This window comes from Canis lupus, chromosome 5 (genome assembly GCF_011100685.1).
Source record: "Canis lupus familiaris isolate Mischka breed German Shepherd chromosome 5, alternate assembly UU_Cfam_GSD_1.0, whole genome shotgun sequence".
NCBI lineage: Eukaryota > Metazoa > Chordata > Mammalia > Carnivora > Canidae > Canis > Canis lupus.
The window spans coordinates 51,439,234-51,458,647 of NC_049226.1; the positions used below are offsets into that span (position 1 = coordinate 51,439,234).

The 19,414-nt window shown below is 42.7% G+C and overlaps 2 long non-coding RNA genes across 3 annotated transcripts in view; one reads left to right on the forward strand and one right to left on the reverse strand.

The window, feature by feature from the left end:
* Positions 1 to 96: 96 nt before the first annotated feature.
* LOC119872024 lies at positions 97 to 6,561 on the forward strand. The gene is made up of 2 exons (XR_005358903.1): positions 97 to 345; positions 6,252 to 6,561. It is a non-coding gene; the product is annotated as an uncharacterized LOC119872024 (long non-coding RNA).
* A 5,594-nt stretch (positions 6,562 to 12,155) lies between these two features.
* LOC111095943 overlaps positions 12,156 to 19,414 on the reverse strand; it is a 30,054-nt gene continuing 22,795 nt past the window's right edge. For both annotated transcript variants that reach the window (XR_005359710.1, XR_005359709.1), the window contains 2 exons: positions 15,977 to 16,219; positions 12,156 to 14,204 (listed from right to left, as the gene is read on the reverse strand). This is a non-coding gene — a long non-coding RNA (uncharacterized LOC111095943). The remainder of the gene's footprint in view (positions 14,205 to 15,976; positions 16,220 to 19,414) is intronic.

Below are 19,414 nucleotides of genomic sequence, written 5' to 3' on the forward strand. Positions count from 1 at the left end.
CGTTTGGGACCTGGCAATTCTTGGCAAGCCAGCGTGGAACTATCTTTTCAGTTTGCCCAGCCTCCTTGGGGTCCCCCCACCAACGGAGCGGTTGGTGTGGGCGGTGCACCAGGGCACAGCTGTTGACCCAGCAGGTGGCTGTGGTCGTCAGAGTCAGCTCCTGTGGTGAATGTCCCCCCTCCCCCGAATGCAGAGGACAGGAAGTCCTGGGCAGCTGCTGAAACTTATTTTGTTGCAAAGATTCTCTTGCAACTTTGCCCTGAACTGCATCAACTGCCTTACCTGCATTTGGTGAAGCAGAGAAACAGGTTGAAGAATAAGCAGGTCCTAGGAATTTGGCTCCTGGTAAGTTCCCTCCACAGGTGTACATTGGAACCCATCCTTCCATGGTTCCCTGCTCTTGGGTTCTTTGGAACCATTTATTTCAGGTTTTCATAACCCATTTATTCAGGCTCGTGTTCCTTGAGTTGTGGCAGGGGCTGTTCTAATTTGTGAAGGTGCCCTTGGAAAGGAATGGGTGGGAGGGAGATAAACGGGAAGCCAGGGTATGCACTTGGGGAGATCTCTGTTGGAATTTGTGTGTGTGTGTGTGTGTGTGCGTGTGTGTGTGTGTACAAGATAGGGGATGCTAACCCCTCCCGAAGGCCTCTGGGGAGAATATTGGCTGGTGTACCTTTAGTTATAACCCTACGACTAAGAAGAGGACTTTTTATTCTAACACTGCCTGGCCCATGGATGCGAAGCTCAGAGGAAAGACGGCCACCGAATGGCTCTCTGGTATTCCTTCCTCTCATCTGGTTGTCTCCAAATGATGGTGGTGGTGTGAGGGCTGGCAGGGAGGGTTGTTTGGCTCTCCCAATTTGTTCTGGAAAGCCGTTTGGTTCAGTCAGTGAAGCTCTGACTTTTGGGGCAGAATGAATGCTAACATCAGTACTCTGAGCTTCATTTAGCCATAATTGTGTTTCTTCTGTGTTCTTTCTGAGCTTTTGCCTAGGAAGACGGAATCTTTTTGTTTTCCCAAGAAAGTGCACTAGGATATATTTTTGAATAATTTGGTGCAATAATTTGAATAATTTGGTGCAAAGACCTGAAAATCAACTGGAGTAAAAGCCTACTCTGAAGGCGAGAGAGACGGAAGACAGAGATAGATGAAGGGGTGTTAGATAGATGAAGGGGTGTTAGTCCAGACTTTGAGTCCACCTCCAGCCTCGACAGTGGCACCCTGGCCTCTCCTTCTGTGTGTGCACCACCCCCCGGTGCTTCTTAGTGGCCTCCTACACCATCCTCCTGCTCCTCCTACCATCAGTGTTGAGTGAAAGCACCCCAAGCTGTCAGGCCATCTCCTTTTGAGGTTCAAACTGAAGCACCTCCCAAGTCAGCATGAAGGGGCCCATGGGCTCAAACTGCCCACATGAGATTTCCCCACAGGAGCCCCAGGTAAAACTGACAGTGGGGAGTAGAGGGACTGACCCACACTGGACACAGGTGTGACATATCATCATTAAAGCTAATTTAAGTTTGCTGGTTTAACTAAAATAGGCGTGCCTTTCAGAGCTATCAAACATCAAATATAATACAGTTATCAATTTCTACCTGAATTAAACTCATATTTAATCTGTTGCAATTTGATGTAAAATGATGGATAATTTTGTCTCTCTCATAAAGCTTTCATGGGTAATTGTTAAGAGCAAGTATGTTGACTAAAAAGGTGTATAGCTTTCAACATCTTTGGTAACCAAGAACTGAAGTTTTGCTAGGTTAAATAACAAATGGGTTTGAACTCAGTAATTATTTAAATAATTTCCAAATAAGACAAAATAGGGACACCTGGGTTGCTCAGCGGTTAAGTGTCTGCCTTTGGCCCAGAGTGTGATCCTGGAGACCCGGAATCGAGTCCCGCATCAGGCTCCCTGCATGGAGCCTGCTTCTCCCTCTGCCTGTGTCTCTGCCTCTCTCTCGGTGTCTCTCATGAATAAATAAATAAAATAAAAAAAAAATACTATCTTCTATTTTAAAAAAAGATAAAATACTGAAATATTAATTACTAAACATCGCTGTATCGGCTTTGGCTTCTTGTTACAGAGAACCCAGACGCTGCAGTAGGCCTTATGCGTAATTGAAAGATTCTATTGTGGAGAAGCACATGTTTCCAGAAATTAGGAAATGTATTCATAAACTGAGTTAAAGAATTCTGGTGTAATAGTATACACTCACTCACTAGCTAGTTTGCACTGGAAACTAAGGTTCTAAGTAAAAATTCTGATAAATGTAATCAGGACTGCCAGAAAATGATAAAGAAAGCAACCTTGTATGCAAGGAAAATAAGCTATGTTTTTGATAAGAAAGGCATGAAGAACAGGAATATATTTTTGTTGAAAAGAAAGTAATTTTGTCCTAGAAAAAGACTGATTATTTAGAGAGAGAAAGCTAAGGACAAAATGCATGAAAAATTCATGAATGAAAAATTTGTAGAAGGTTTGTGAAGGGGAATCATTGGAAAAGAATTGTATGTATTGCCAGAACCAAGATTTGAAATGAGTGATTTTTTTTTAAAAAACACTCTAGTATAAGATTGGGATTTGGTTTTTCTCTCTATTAAAAAGACAAAGTTCCCTCTTAGATTGTAGGTCTGCACTTGTTAAGAAATTGTAAACAAATTTTTTTCTTTATCTGCCCAGAAAACCACATTGTCTTTATCAAACCACGTTGTTGATTCCTTTAAAGTTAAAACTTCTCCACATTGAAAGAGCTAAGTTTTGCGAACAACTGTGTGACCTTCTGTATCTGCCTTTACAATCTCTCTTAATGCCACCTTGAATAAATAATTAAATATTGAGTTTTATAATTATCTGAATCCTATTTAAGCATGTCCTTAAAAACCTTCTGAGGTTTTTAATAAACTTCCCAAGATTCAAATTATAAATGTAGTCTTTTTGACTAATTAGGCTAGTTTATTTGGTATGTTAAGTTACATGGAAGCATGTTAAACGAATGTTGATAAACCTTCCTGGGTTATATTGTATGAGTAAATGCTGTAACTGTTCTAGAAATTATATGAAATCCCTAAAGTTTTAATATGTTCTGATATAAGGTCACTTGACATTCTGATTATTGAAATGTGTGTCATAGAGATAAGAGGATTACCTTGTCAACTGCATTATAATGAAGTCTCATCAGATCTCTAACCAAGCCCATTGTTGAGTCTTGTCCTTTATAGTTCTTGTTCTGATGCTCTTGAAAACTGTGTTTCATCAAGGAGATGCATAAAAATGACTTTGGACAAATACAGTTTTCTGATACTTTTAAACTAAGAGAACTGCCTTTGAGTAAGAATTTCGAGAACTAGAGGGAAAGCTGCATTCAAACAGAACAGGAATTAGTAACATGGGTTGAATGAATTGAGGAAATGATTATAGTTTTTGTGACTCTTGAAACATTGCTGATTCTCTAATGTTTGCTCTCCCAGATTCCAGATTTAAGGAAACTTTTTCTCTTAAGATATCTATGATTTACAGAAATATGAGAAAATGTTCCTTCGTAAACAAATTTAAACATTTAACTTTTCCCCCTACCTCAACCCTCAGAATTTAGAAACTCTCAGCGAGTATGCTTTCTTTCATGGCAATTATAATTATTTGCTAAGTTCAATAAGAATCTGTTCTCCAAAAAAAAAAAAAAAAAAAAAAAAAAAAAGAATCTGTTCTCCTTGGAGGATGTGGAGAAAGGGGAACCCTCTTGCACTGTTGGTGGAAATGTAAACTGGTACAGCCTCTCTGGAAAACTGTGTGGAAAAAAAAAAAAAAAGAAAAAAAAGAAAACTGTGTGGAGGTTCCTCAAAGAGTTAGAAATAGAGCTACCCTATGACCCAGCAATTGCACTGCTGGGGATTTACCCCAAAGATCCAGATGCAGTGAAACGCTGGGACACCTGCACCCCGATGTTTCTAGCAGCAAAGTCCACAATAGCCAACTGTGGAAGGAGCCTCGGTGCCCATCGAAAGATGAATGGATAAAGAAGATGTGATCTATGTATACAATGGAATATTACTCAGCCATTAGAAACGACAAATACCCACCATTTGCTTCAATGTGGATGGAACTGAAGGGTATTATGCTGAGTGAAGTAGGTCAATCAGAGAAGGACAAACATTATATGGTCTCATTCATTTGGGGAATATAAAAAACAGTGAAAGGGAATAAAGGGGAAAGGAGAGAAAATGAGTGGGAAATATCAGAAAGGGAGACAGACCATGAGAGACTCCTAACTCTGGGAAACCAACAAGGGGTAGTGGAAAGGGAGGTGGGCAGGGGGTTAGGGTGACTAGGGTGACGGGCAGTGAGGGGGGCACTTGACGGGATGAGCACTGGGTGATATGCTGTATGTTGGCAAATCAAACTCCAATAAAAAAAAGTGCAAAAAATTTTTAAAAACCCATCTTATTATGTAAGACACACACAAATAAAAATTAATGAGGTGAAAAAAATAAAAAAGAATCTGTTCTCCTGGTAGTAGGACACCACTGAAAACACTGCTTGTATTACTGAGGCTTTGACTGGAAAGTCATATTTGACAGAGATGTGCATAGGCAGACATGACCAGATAGCTTTAAGGAACGAAGGTTGACTTTATGGAGCCAATAGAGCCCTCTTGAAATGTTGGCCTGATACCTTGCTTACAGAGTTCCCAGCAGCCTTACCTGCTGAGTAAAGAATGTCCCTTCCCGGCAGGTGCAGGAACCTAAGGATATTCTGGGGGACCTTGAGAAGAGGAATTCACCCAAATCTATAGGTATTCCAGGCAAATCAGATGACAAGTATTTGGTGTGGCTTCTGGCTTTGAGAGGCTGTTAAAAGTTCAATCAGAAATTCTTTATATTTCCAGCAAAGCAGATTTAAAAAGAACTTGTATCATAAATCATCATTCTTGCTCTGCTTATGTAAAAAATTAGGCCAAGTTTGGTAAAACTGGACTTGTTTTACAAACGAATTAGTCGTAATTTGGCTATCTTTGATGAAATAAGGGTGATTTTAGAAAAATGATGTCTCAGTAACACACACCCTTGTGGAAGTTAGATTCTAGTTCTGATGGTCTTTGAATGTTTATTGTTTGCTTAAGCTAGATAACTTGAGGTAAATAAACCTCAGAGAAATTGCTACAATAGCCCATGTATAGACAATCTCCCTTATTCTGTGGGGATAATATAAGGACCCCACAGGCATATGATTATTTCAACAGCTGGACGATGGATGGATTCCCCCAACAACTGACTGTGTAACTCAGCTATAACTTTGACCAATCCTATGTGGCTCGGATGGCAAAATCACTCCTTAAAAGCCAGTGCATACCCCTACTTTATGGGGTTCACTATGGACTCATGAAAATAATGGATGGAAGATTGGATTGGACGGTGTACTTGGGGATGCACATGTCTCCTGAGATGAGTCATCTCCCACTTGCCACTGATTCCTTGTAACTGGGATACTGTTAAAAGCTAGCTAGACACGAGGCAAAGAAGGCTTCTTGATGGTCTTATCCCTTAACCATATTTGTTGGAGGAGCCACCTCTACTGGTGTAGAATTACAAGTAGAGACTTTACCCAAGCATACAGCAGCCGCCTTTAACCAAACCCAGCACACAGTCACCCTTCTAAATGATGAAACCACACAAATTCGAAAACCATAGTTCTTCCCCACCAAATGGCCCTCGATATCTTGACTGTGGCCCAGAGAGGAAGCTGTGCTCTCATTAAAACAGAATGTTGTATATATATTCCAAATTACTCAAAAAATGTAACTGAAGCCTTGAAAGATTTAAACAAACACATCACTACTATAGATGCCCTAGCTCTAGATCCTTTTTGCAGTTGGCTAAATTAGATTCTTTCCTAATGGAAATATGCTGTTAAGCATTGCTATATTTCTTGTGCTTTTTTCTTGTGATGATTGTTTGACTTTTAGTATTTGTCAGGTGGGAGCCTGTGCTATTCACACAAGCCTAGAGATGCCCTTAGTGCTTATTTGGGAGAAATTCCTAAAATGAAGTTCCTCTACCTGTCAAAGTGTTCCATTCCTAAACCCCTACGTCATCCCAGGCAGCAGAAAGTAGCTAGAGAAGATATGGTTGTCATCCCATCTCCTTCCGTAGAAATGGAATGGAGATTTCACGGTAGGGATTTGAAAAGAAGATATCAACTACCTCCATTCTGACCTCAGTCTGCACTTCCTAATTAATGAAGTTCTTTTTTTTCCAGCTCATTTCCTAACTCAGGCAAAGGACCCTGTGGGCAAAGTGTCCCCTGATAGGGACCAAAACGACCCCCTCAACTAACGGGGACTGCCCTGACACCAGCAAGACCTCATGTGATTGACCCTAGGGAAGAGATCAACCTGACCTTTACTTCCCCGGGCTGCATGTACCCATCTGCCTTTGTCTCATATTTTCCTGAAAGAAATCTAGAAGTCTTTCCAGCACTTTGGAGACAGTCTTTGTAACTTTCGTCCACTGCCTACCTTTCTGATATTGGTCTCACAGAAATAAATTCCTCTCTTGTTTCACCACCACCCACTTCTCTGCCTTTGGATTTTTTCAGTGGCGAGTGGCCAATCAAACCTGATCTATTTGAGGAACCTGGAGTCAGGTGTTCTTGCACCCTTGGGCCCCTGTTTCACTATCAATTTAAAACATAACAAGGACCTACTGGGTCATACTATACATCTTCAGTTTCTGTCCTCTCATTGAGGACTTCTTCCTACAACAGCACATAAGTATCTATTCATTCTTGGCAAGAGGTACACAGCATTCTACAGTACAGATTTGCCATCATTGATCCAATCAGTTTTTTATTGATGAACCTTATTTAGAGGTTTCCATTTTTCTATGAAAAATTATTCCTTTTTTCTTGCACACTTCGTATTTCTCTGAAGAGATTCCTAGAAGTTTAGATGCCAGATCAAGAACTATGTACCCTTTAAATGTTGTTAGTATCTGCAGAAAAATCTTCCATTTCTATAAGCTAATTTTCCTCAGAGTAGTACAGCCACATTTATCATCTCGTTTACAGAACCAATTTGAACTCAAGGCTCCTAAATGATATGATTTAGGTGGCAAAGTACAATAAAATCCTAAGAGTTTTAGTTCTACAAGACATTTACTTCATTAGAAGTTCATTCCTTTGTGCAGCTTGTGTGGATGCTTGCTTATTAAACATTTGCTGTAATTTTCCTGATTGTGACCCGCATCATACTCAGCCAATAACTCTACATCAACATCATCCTGCAATCCTATTTGTACTGTAACTGGTTTTTCTTAGTGTCGCTGATGTGTTTCTACATCACTGAGTCTCAATTATCTTCCCATAGAAGGCTAGCTTTTTTTTTTTTTTAGAAGGCTAGCTTAAATAAAATATTGTCAGTGTTTGCAGAGATATAGCTAAGTAAAAAACTTGCTTTTCAGGCTCCAGGGTGGCTCAGTCGGTTGAACATCTGACTCTTGATCAGTTCTGATCTCACAGTTGTAGTTTCGAGCATGGAGCCTACTTAAAAATCACACAATTTTTTTTAGAAAGACCCTTGCTTTTGTCTTCCCATATTTTTCCTGTTATCAAAAACAAGACTTATCAATGAATAACTCCAATACCTGTTACTAGGCGTAATCAGTGATTCCTTTCCCACCTTCCCCACGAATCCCCCATTAACAAGGTCACTTCAAAATACAGAAGAACTGGAAAGTTTCAGAATGCCGTTTAACTGCTTAGTCATTTTTTTCTAGATCAGCGGTGATTGAACTTTGTTTTTTTCCCAAACACCTGACAGATATGACTCAGCAGTAATTGCAACGCCTGTGCCCACCCATAACCAGAAGATTGTCTACATCAGACTCATTTTGTGTAACAAAATTGAATAGTTCAAAGGAAATCTTGGTAAGACGTTTTTCAGAGCAGTACTGCTCTCCTAACCAGAAAACAGACACTGAGTAAGCTAGTTCCACCTCTCTCCTAGAGAGAGTGCGAGAACATGCTTTTATGAGATCAGTTTGCTTTGATACAATGCCTCAAGTTAGATCTCAGCATCATGCAGTTGGAGAATATGTTGAGATAATTAAAGTTAGCTCCTATGCCAAACCACCCTTAACTATCAGCACCTCAACATAGTGAAAGGTTATTTCTCACTCACACAGAGTCCATTGCAGGTGTTCTGATTGGGTGGCTCTCCTGGGCAGCACATCTCCAGTAGGTAATTCAGGCACCCACGTACTTTTCCGTGTGGCTCTGTCATCTTGTGACTCCACGTATCCCAAGTGTCATCTACTTGAGGACAAGGGGAATGAGAAGGAATGGGGGAACACACTTGATACTTACCTACCTTGGCTTGGAGGACACACATTACTTATGGCTAATAACTTTTTGGTCAAGAACTAATCATATGGTCCCCCCTGGATGCAAAGAGGAACTCTAAGCAGAGTCCTTTTGGGGTGTTGCTTCTGCACAAAATTTTACCCGATGGAAGGAGAACATGAATCTTTGTTAATAACCAGTGATTTCTGCTACAGATAGCTGGAATGTTATAAATTCATCTTCAGATGGGCCTTACATACTGTGCTTGAGACCCCCGGTTTATAAAGAAAAGTGGACATCAAATTTCTTTGAAGCCAGAGTCCTAATAGATAAAAAGATAAAAGATAATGGAAAACATTTCTCCCTCAAATCAAAGACTCTGAGAGCTGGAAAAGACATTGGAAACGTTCGGGCCTAGAGTCCTCTATCCTAAGATGAAGAAACAGGTCCCCAGAAATGAAACACCTTGCCTAAAGTCACACAGCCCATTGCTGCAGCCAGGCCACCTTGAGAAAACCCCAGTTCTGCTACTGCACCGTCCTTTTGAGTGATGCCAAATTATTTTCAATTTCATAGCACAAAGAACTACTGTGAAGATTTTATGTGCAATTCAAACGTTCGATATAATTTATGTTTTAATTTAAAATGTAATTTTGTCTTTTAGAACTGCAAGATCTAATAAATGCCTGGAACATGACTTTTATGGAAAAGTTGACTAAAGAATTACTATTAGAGGTGATATAATTAATGACACTTTACTAGCTTTATCTAAGATTAGCTATATTAGCTTGATCTAAGATTAACGAACACACAAATCCTTGCTGTTTGCTTTATAAATCCACAAAGCCACATCTGCTCTTCAATCATCTTAATGAAAACGTTGACTCCAAGACCGCCAGAGGGCGCTCTGTCACGGTGGATGAGCACCATGATCCCAGCCCTGTAAGGTTCACCAGCCCAATCCTCAGAAAACACTGCCCAGATCAATGCATTTACAAACACTGTGACACATTTCATTGTCCAGTTCCTTGACATTGTGTGATCTAGGGGTGAATTTCATTGTTTTTTAAGGTCTCTCCAGGTCAGCCATTTTCATTCATCAAGGCATTTTATAATAATAGCATCCATCCATTTATAGATGCAGGGCTAAACACTTTTTGTACAATGTCACATTAAATCCCCACCATAGCCATGCAGGAAGTTCTATTATCCCCACTTTAAACTTAGCCTTCGAGTGCTCAAGGAGCAGCTTATCCGAGGTCATCCAGCCAGAAGTGGCAGAAACAGAATTCATACCAAGATCCATAGGATTCTAAAATCAGCTCGCCAAGCTATCATGGTATTGGTTTCAGACCTGGAAGGAACCTAAGGAGCAATTTAGTTCCATATCCTCATGTTTGGGTGAGAGAACTGATACCCAGAGATGACAAGTGACTTGTTCAAGTCACAGACTCAGTCAAGGCCAGGATGGGAAATGATGGGCTTCCCATTGCCAGTGCTCCTGGATCACACCTCATGGGAAATCCTGCCTTCTCTGGGAAACTAAGAAAATCCCATGCTCATAGATCCTGCACCATCATACACCCCGAAGCAGTAGATAAAGCCATGGGATTATTAGTCTATTACCTCGACAGAAGAAATGGACCTTACAGTTAAAAATTTTGCTTCAACATGGTTCTCTGTCTTCCCCATTATGGCCGAACCTGGGAGAAGTGAATTCATAAGAAGAACATTTTCAAAAGTAATCTCTCTGCTTCCCGTAGGTATCCCTCCACCCTCTACACTACAGCCAGATGCATTTTGTTCTGTTTTTGTTTTGTTTTGATGGAGCACAAATCTGAGCATGTAAGTACTTTGCTTAAGATTTTCCAAAGGCTCACCAAGCTTTCTGCACCAGGTCCAACACAGATGCTTAGAAGACTCTTAGGATGTGCCCCTATCCCTTCTCTAGTCTCATGTCTTGCCAGTTCTCCTCCGCCTCCAACACACAGACACACATGCACATGCACACACGTGTACTCTTCGTTCTAATCATATTGAACTATTTGGTGAATCCTAACACACAGAGCTCCACCCAGCAGGCCTATATACTCCTCTACTTTCATATGGAACACGTCCCCCGGTTCCAACCATGTCTTCTGTGTGACTTTCAAAATTTAAACATCCCTTCTACCTAGAAGCCTGCCTTGACTCTCTACTCTAGACTGGATTAAAGCCCTTCAGCTGAGCCCTCTGTCAAAGCCCCAGTAGAACTGGTTTTTCCTTGCCTCTTTACTTTTCTGCTGCCTTCAGTGGACTGTGAGCTTCTGAATAGTATGGATCCTGCCTTTTTTAAGCTGTGTATCCCCAGTGCCTAGTATATAATACCTAGCATAGGTTAAGAAGGCATTTAATGGCCCTCATTCTCTGCCTGGCATCCCTATCCTGGTCTTACTCAACTATTCAGAGTTCGCTAATGTGCCTCATTTCTCCATCCCTACTCATGCGTCATTCTCTCTGCCTGGAATTTTGACTGACTTAATCAATTTCTCCAGCAAGCCTCACCTGATTTCGCTGGTCCCAACACAGGACTAGGCCCCATCTAGGCACATTTCCACACAACTCCAATGCTTCCTACTTGGACATGAAGTTGTTTTCTCTCTTTCCCACTAGAGGGTGTGCTCCTTGGGGGCTGGAATTGTTCATTCCTATCTCCTGGGTCTAGTACAGTGATTGTTACATAGAAGTGCTGAGAAAAGGTTGAACGGATGGATGGATGGGAGGGTGGATGATGGATGGGTGGATAGGTCTCCTGTTCAAGTTGGCATGGCCAGCAGATGAAGTAACAAGGACTCAAAGTCAAACCTTCCTTCTATGTTCTTAATTCTGTATTACCCAGCTTTGAAACCAGTTCTCCAACTTCCAGATTTCCCAAATTACATCTATCATTGCAGGCTGCTACAAATGATGATGATACGGCTGGAGAGCTCTTGTTGCTCAGATGAAGGGCCCTGTGCCCAGTGAGCACAAGGTGGTAATTTGTCCAATGAGCTTTTTGTGTCCTGGACTGAATGTTGCAGAACCAGCTAATGAAATCTACATTGTAATTAGGGAAAATATTCCTGCAGCAGGTTGGAGAGATAATTACTGCCTAATTGTATTTTCTCCCAGTATTTTAACACAATGGTCTAGAAAAATAATTTAGAATTGTGATTTTTTTTATAATTACCCTTTTTCTTCAGAAATCTGTTCAGAATTATAATTATCACTTCACATGTTTCAGAGCAGAAACTCTTCGAGTTAGACACCATCGGCTTTGTGTACATTATTTCCTTTGGTTATCTCAAAAACACTGGGATGTAGGTCCTATTTACCATATTTTATAGATGAGGAAACTGAGCCTAAGATGGGTTAAGAATCCTGCCCAAAGTTACCTTTGGTAACAGGGTTGAAATAGAGCAGTCTGTCTAATACTGAAGAGCATGATCTCACCCACTTCTCTATGATGTCTCAAAAACTCCCAAAGGAATCAATTATTCAGTGAATTTAGAAATCCTTTATTTTTTTATCTTAATTTTTTAGGGGGGCACGCACACACGTGAGCTGGGCAAGGCACAGAGAGAGAAAGGGAGTGAAGAGAATCTCAAGCAAGTTCCATGCTTGGTGTGAAGCCCAGCATGGGGCTCCATCTTATGACCCTGAGATCCTGACCTGAGCTGAAATCAAGAGTTGGTTGCTTAACCAACTGAGCCACCCAGGTGTCCCAGAAGTCCTTTATTGTTAAGGAGTGCCAGGACTGTTTTAGGTGCCAGAAATACAACCGAAAACAAAACAAAGCCTCTGCCTGCGTGGAGCATATGCTCTGGGGACAGAACAAAGCAAATAATGAATAAATACAGACTACTATATAAGATATTGGTAAATGATATGAACAAATGTAAAGAGAGTGTATAGGAAGGACTATTTAAAGAAAGGAGGAAAAAAAAAAAAAGAAATAAAGGAGACACCTAACTCCCAAAACAGTAGTGTCTTAGTCTCAGAGCCCTGGAGAGACCCTCCGTGCAGGAGTTTGTATGCACAAGGTTGATTGGGAGGTGCTCTCAGGAAATACAACTGTAAGAAAATGAGGACAGTGGGATTGGGCAGAGAGGAGGCAGAACCAGAGGGTGATTACATCTGAGCCCTCAGCAGATACTACAGTGAGCTTGCACTCGAGCCAACTCTTCAGGGTTGTCCAAATGGAGGCAAAGAGGACTGGACCCTTGTCCCCTGCCTCAGCCAGGCATTGGCCCTTGGCTACTGCTGGGAAGGAGTAAAGCAGCTCCCAGTGGCCAAGGGCAATGCCCAGTGAGGGGCACTTTTTGGAGTTGGGTTTGTTTCTGGATAGTGGTATTTCCTGTCAAGCTTCTCTTGTCATGTCAGTGGCTGATGCCAAAGAATTAACTGCCTAAGCCTGTGTTCTTCATCTTTACAAGCCAGGATAGTAGTATCTCTGCCAAAAGGTTGCTATAAGGATCAAAACAATAAAATGGTGGCGAGTGAAATGTAAAGGGAGATTAAATGAATGAAGGTTATCTATACTGTGGAATAGTATAGGTTGTGAAAAGAAATGATCTGGACCAACCTGAACTGATGTGGAGAGACAAGACATATGAGAAAAAATAGCAAAGGGTAGCTATTGTCAAGATTAGACACAAGTAAATCAGACACTCATTCACAGGGGCTGCTGTCATTAGCCAAAAGTGGTCACTTGACATTCCCTTCACTTCTAAACAAGAAGCAAGGAGTCAGAGGAATGACTTCCCTGGGCCAAAATAAACACGGCAAGATAAGCCAGGTCTCCAAATGAACAAGTATGCTTCCAGGTAGCTAGATGAGAAGTTGATTCACCTGAAAGTCTTCTCGTAAATCAGTGGTTCACTTGGTTTTTAAAATATTTCATCAAACTAATACAGGCACATAGTTTTTTTTTTTTTTTTTTTTTTTTTTTTTTTTTTTAGTAGGCTTCTAATGAAATACAGCAAGCCCTTCACCATACCTTGGTTCCATATTCCAAAGGCAACATCATTTGTCCCATGGAGCTGTCTCACCAGACACTTACCTCTATATTTCTAAATAATATGTTTATTTTACTATCTCCTATTCTACCAAATTTAAACATTATGTATTGTCAATTATGATCTAAACATCTGGCATTCCTTATACCAGCCTCCCATGCCCCACCTGTCCCATAGTTAAATAAAAAAATCAGAGTCTACACTATAATGACTATGTAATACAGTTCTTTAATTTTTTTTTTCCAAACTCCTCATCAGAACGTCCATCTACCTACCCTTTGATTACTGTTTTCAAACATTCTCATACTGGGTAGTCCATTGATCTCATTACCTCCTTTCTTTGTTCCAAGTTGGAGATCTCTTTCCAGAAGCTTCTGTCCTCCAGCTCCAGACTAGACTGCTCTCTGGGCTTGTTGCATAGCTGCCTTCAGGCGAATGCTCTTTGTTGCTTTTCTGGATAGAATCCTCTATTGCCTGGATTTTATGTCTTTCTCTCTCCCCAGTTTTGCTGGGGCACATCCTTAAAAAGGGAACTTGGCAGAGAGGGGTGTAAGTTTTCTCTTCATATCACCTGAAGTCCATATTGATTGGCCAATAGCCGGATGGCTTTCTTCCTGGTAAAGTACTTCATAGCCCTGAATTTAAACAGGTATATCCAAGGTGCTAGATATTAATCCATTTATCTAACAAACATGGACCAGAAGCAAGGCCCTGTCCAAGCATTTGACTCAATAAAACAGGGGTTCTGCTCTCAAGATGATTTTTGTTGGGGGAAATAAGTAAACAGGCAGTGACATAAACAGGCCTTCTCCTCTTCCTCATTCTTGACTCAAATCTGTTGAAAATGCAAATTTTATTGTTTTCCTGCATGAAATCCTCAGTCAGCTTTCTATTGTACTTAAAACTATAAATCTCTTCCAACGGTCCACAAGTCCCTTGGATTACCCCACCTTCATCCACTGTGATTACCTCCATCTCATTCCCTTTGCTCATCAGCCTTCAGCCACACTGGTCTTCTTTCAATTTCTGTAACACATTAAATTCTTTCTACCTCAGGCTATGGGCATGTGCTCTTCTCTCTGCCTTGATCAGCCTCACCTCCCTCTAGACCTGGCTAACCCATTTCATTCTTTTGGGTCTCTCCTTAAGTGTCATTTATTGTGGGAAATTTCCCTGTTGACCTTATCTAGATCAAGTAGCTTAAATTTCTAATAATCTATTTTTTATTCCTTCTTACGTTTATCAAATTTTAAAGTATCTTATTTATTTTTATGATTATTATGTGTTTATCTTACCTAAAAGACTAAAAGTGTAGAAATTGGCAATTTTGTTCCCTACTGTACTGATGGAGGAGGATGGCAGGCTTGGGGGTGGCACTCAGTCAGGGCTTCCTGATCCTGCATCTGGCAGGACTGATCCCACCTCTGGGCCTGCAGGCCACCCTCTCTCCTGGAGGACTCAACTGTTTCTGCCCCTAAAGGACTGTCACTCTATGAGATGCCTGGGTGGCTCAGCGGTGAAGCGTCTGCCTTCAGTTCAGGGCGTGATCCTGGAGTCCCAGGATTGAGTCCTACATTGGCCTCCCCACAGGGAGCCTGCTTCTTCCTCTGCCTGTGTCTCTGCCTCTCTCTGTGTGTATCTCATGAATAAATAAATAAAATCTTAAAAAAAAAAAAAAAGGACTGTCACTCTAGCAGCTCTGAGGATGGTGACAGACAGCCTGGCCCCTTGACAGCTTCTCCCATAGAAGGCCTGAGGCCTAAACCGCTTCCAGCTGAGTCTCCTTCCCAATTTCCCCCCACTATGGATCACCATCCCCGGTGTGTTCCCTCAGATTCAAGAGAACAGGGACTCAGGTGAGCTGATCCCCAAAGGGAGGAAGACATAGCCACACACTTACCAAAGGCCCCCTGCACATTGCATCCTCGACCCTGGACCCTGTATACACACACACTGCCTTCTCTGAAATAAACCCTGGGCTCCTGCCCTTGCCTGCTCCTCCATGCACTTCTTTGGCTTAAAGGTTTCTCTCTCTGGGTCTCTGATTGTACCATCCCAACCCCGAGCTTTAGCCACGCCAGTGGGCACAGGAGCTGGAGTGCACACAGGCTTGCTCACTGTGCCCACACATCTCTTTGGCCAGCCAGGGTTCTTGCTTAGCTTCCACACCCAGACCTGGCTCCCCTTACCCTCTCCTGCTCCCCACAGCTGGACACAGACCTGCACAAGGACTGCACCTTCAGTATCACACACGTGTTGCAGGAGCAGCAGACCAAATGTGCTGCTGCCCAGGGTACCAGAACCAGAAAACAACTGCCTTCTCACAAAGGGAAGGCAAAACCATGGTGGCTGATGGGAAAAGCCTTTTACAAATGGTATCAACAAACCTTCTCTGGAAAGGGCACAGGTGGGTACCTCCCCACACATAGACAAGACAATTGCTCATTATAATTTTGCCCCTTGCAGAGTTCTCAGATCAAGTGCAGCATATATGCATATGTACTCTCAGTGAGGGCTTACTTAACACCCTCATGGTACAGGAGACTTTATAGAGCACTGTACTGGGTTATTTGTGCTCCAAATCCCAAATTCATATTAAAACCATACCCTGCAATGTGGTGGTCTATGGAGGTCAGGCCTTTGGGAGGTAATCTGGTTTAGATGAAGTCATGAGGATGGGATCATCATGATGGGATTAGTGCCCTTTACAAGGAGGAAAACAGAGCTCTCTCTCTCTCTCTCCCTCTCCCTCCATGCACAAGGAAAGGCCATATCTGCAAGCCAGGAAGCAGGCCCACTCCAGGAACTGAATCTGCTGGCACCTTGATCCTGGATTTTCAGCTTCAAGAACTGTAAGAAACACATGTCTGTTTAAGCCAAGCATTCAATGGTATTTTGTTGCAGTGACTCAATCCGACTAAGACAGGTATTTGATAAATATACTGATTCAGGGGCTTCAAAAATCTATTGATTCAGAACCTTTTCAGGGTGGACTCCAGAAATCACTATTTCTAAAACTCCCCGAGACATTCCTATTGAGACAGCCTTGGTCTGATGTTTGGAACCCACTGCCCTAGAGAAAAGTGCCCAAGATTAAAAATCAGAAGATGTAGGTTTGAATTCTGCTCTGTAAATTGTTGGGTATGGCATTTGGGGATGTCATTAATATCTCTGATTTTCAGGATCTTGCTCTGTAAAGTTGAGGAATAAAAACACGTGCTCATGTGCTTCAAAGCATAGCTGTGGGGGTCCAGTGCCCAGCGGATGTTACATCACTTCACAAGCTACACAGTAGAGAAAGGTCAGAGTTGGCACTTGTTGAAGAACTCTTCCTCAGGGTTTGCCTCCCCATCTCTGACCATCTTCCTGGCCCAGCCCACACTTCTCCATTGAGATAGCATCCCTTTCCTTGGACTTCTGAAGAAGGGCTAATAACAATAATTCACCGAGCCTTTTGCTTTTCCAAAGTTCTGGGCCGTCATTATTTAGATACACATCGTAACACACCCACAATCGCACTAGCCCATTTGCTGTGGGGAAAGAGACTGAGCTCTGGCAGCAGCAGCAAAGCCAAGACAAGAAAGCTTGGCCTGACTTCCACAGGCGTGACAAGGGTGGAGTCTCTGGGAAGTCACAGAGAAAGGCCACAACCAGGAATTGGGGGACTTCTGGGCAGTTTCTTAACTGGCATTCACATGCTCAATCTTTTGAAAACTTAACTATTTGGGGTGACGGCAAAATCCAGAAAACTGAGTCCACTATCAGAGGTAAATGGAAAAAAAAAAAAAAAAGAACTCTCAAATTTAAGCAACTTGGTGTATGAATCCAGGAAAATTCTCTCATCAACTTGGCTTTCAGGTACCTTATATGTGGAGCAGGTGGTTGGACCAGATGAATGTATAAATGAATGAATGAATGAATGAATGAATGAACCCAACTGCCTGCAAGATACCTGCTGGGGGACATTTGCTTTTTGTCTTAAGATGAAATATCACCTTTAGTAGTAGTAGATGCTCTGTTGAAAGATGTAGCTCGGTTTGAGTGCCAAATGAATCAGCCAGGGAACCGTGGCTGTAGGCAGATGCCCACCAAGGTGAGGGGGCAATCGGGGCAGTCGGGAGTGGGGAAGGAGAGTCACAGCGGAGTGTGTACTCTCTGTGGGCAGACTTGCCCCCACGACCGGCAGAGCTGAACTGAGCATTCCCTGCTACTCTCCCAAATTTATCAGGAGAGAAATCACCCATCTCCCCAGATGCAGATGGAATGAAAAAAGGGAGAGAGACCCAGAGTCTAGAGGCTACATTCACTTGTTTCCTTCACAGGAAGGAAGCACCAGGCATCAGCAAGGAAGTTTCCCCGGATCGGCTACGTTGCATCAAACATCATGCTGGATCCTGTCACCCAGGTTAGATAATTCAATCCTCACAAAGGGAGACAGAGGTAGGTATCATGCCCATTTTATAGGAGAGGAAGCCAAGGTTCATAATGGCTAAGTGACTTATCCAAGATGACAAACCAAGGAAGTAGTAGAGTGACCGTGGAGTCAATTGTATTATTAATAATGGTTGAGATTTGTTTAGGTGCTTATTATCTGCTAGCCTGTGGAATACGTACAGGGACACATTTAATACTCCCAGAAATCCTAGGAGGTAGGGATTGTGTTTTTCTCTTTTGTAGATGAGGTCATTTAGACCAAGGTTCCCAGTTCAGGACTGAGATTCAAAGCACAATCTGTCCTCCGAAGCCCCGGTTTGTCTCCAGACTTTTACATTGTTCCTGTCTTGGGCAAAACATGTAAGCACATCAGTAAGTAGCCCCAAATCACAGGACATAATGCATCCTCTGAGACAAAAAGTTCATCTTTAAAACAGATAAGATCTCCAGGGTCTGGGTTTAAATCTCATCACTTGTCAGCCTCTTCTGCACCTGCCAAGGGGAAGTGATGACACCCATCACAGAGATGGACAGACACTGGAGAGGTGAGTGTGCTACCCAGCTGGCACAGAGATAAGGATCTGAGTCATATGAGCACTCACTTCTCAGGCAGGAAGCGGGCTCTGGCTGTATCTTGCTCCTACAGAGGATTGGCTCCTCTCCGGGTGTTTGTTTGGATCCCATGAGGCTGCCCACTTCTAAGACAGGAAGGAATGAGAAGGTCCCTCTTTTAGGGGGTGACTCTGGGATCCTGTGATAGCACAGGACAAACCCTAGGCTGGGAGAGGGGCAGGGCGGTTGGGCGGCTGGAGGCAGGGTCTAATTAATTGCTCCTAAGAAGACGGGATAGCTCACTAAATCCTCTCAACAAACCCAAGAGGCAAGTATTATCTCTGTTTCTCAGAAAAGTCAACCGAGGGTGATGAAAGAGAAGAAACGAGCAGTAGGAGGAAAAGAGTGGCATCGGGGGCAGGTGGAGAAGGAGCAGAGAGAGGGTGAGAGGATCACTTCCCCCCTCTCAGGGGGTCTGTTCCACACCAGGAGTGCCCAGTCTCCTGTCCCACTTGGGGAGGAGTAGTGAATTCTGGATGTGGGAGGTCTGGGCACAAAGTTGGTAATATTGTGCCCACGTATAAGGTAAAAAGCTGGAGGCCCTGTCCGAGGTCCACGGGTGGTAGATGGTGGAGGAGAGCCTGGGATTTGAGCTGGTCTGACTCTTGCACTAACGGGGTCTCTTTTAACCATCCATACCTGTGTTAAAGTGTTGCCAGGACCAGCAGCTTCAGTCTCACCTGGACATCTTTTTAAAAAGAGGGAATCTCAGGCCCAGCTCCAAGCCTCCCAGACAAAATTTACTTCTTCGCAAGATCCCCAAGTGATCCCAACATCTGTTCACACTTAAGAAGTCCAGTCCTACACCATGTGCAGGTTTTCCTGAGGTTCCTTCGAACCCCCAGGTTCTCACTCTTCTGTCGCTGGTGGGCCTGTCCCTGTCACCTCTCTGGCTGCCTTAGCTCTGAACCCCCCGCAGCACACACACCATACACCTGGGATTCTTGGCTCCCTTTCTCACCCGTCTCCGGCCCAGCTGGTGAGCCCCTCGGGGGACAG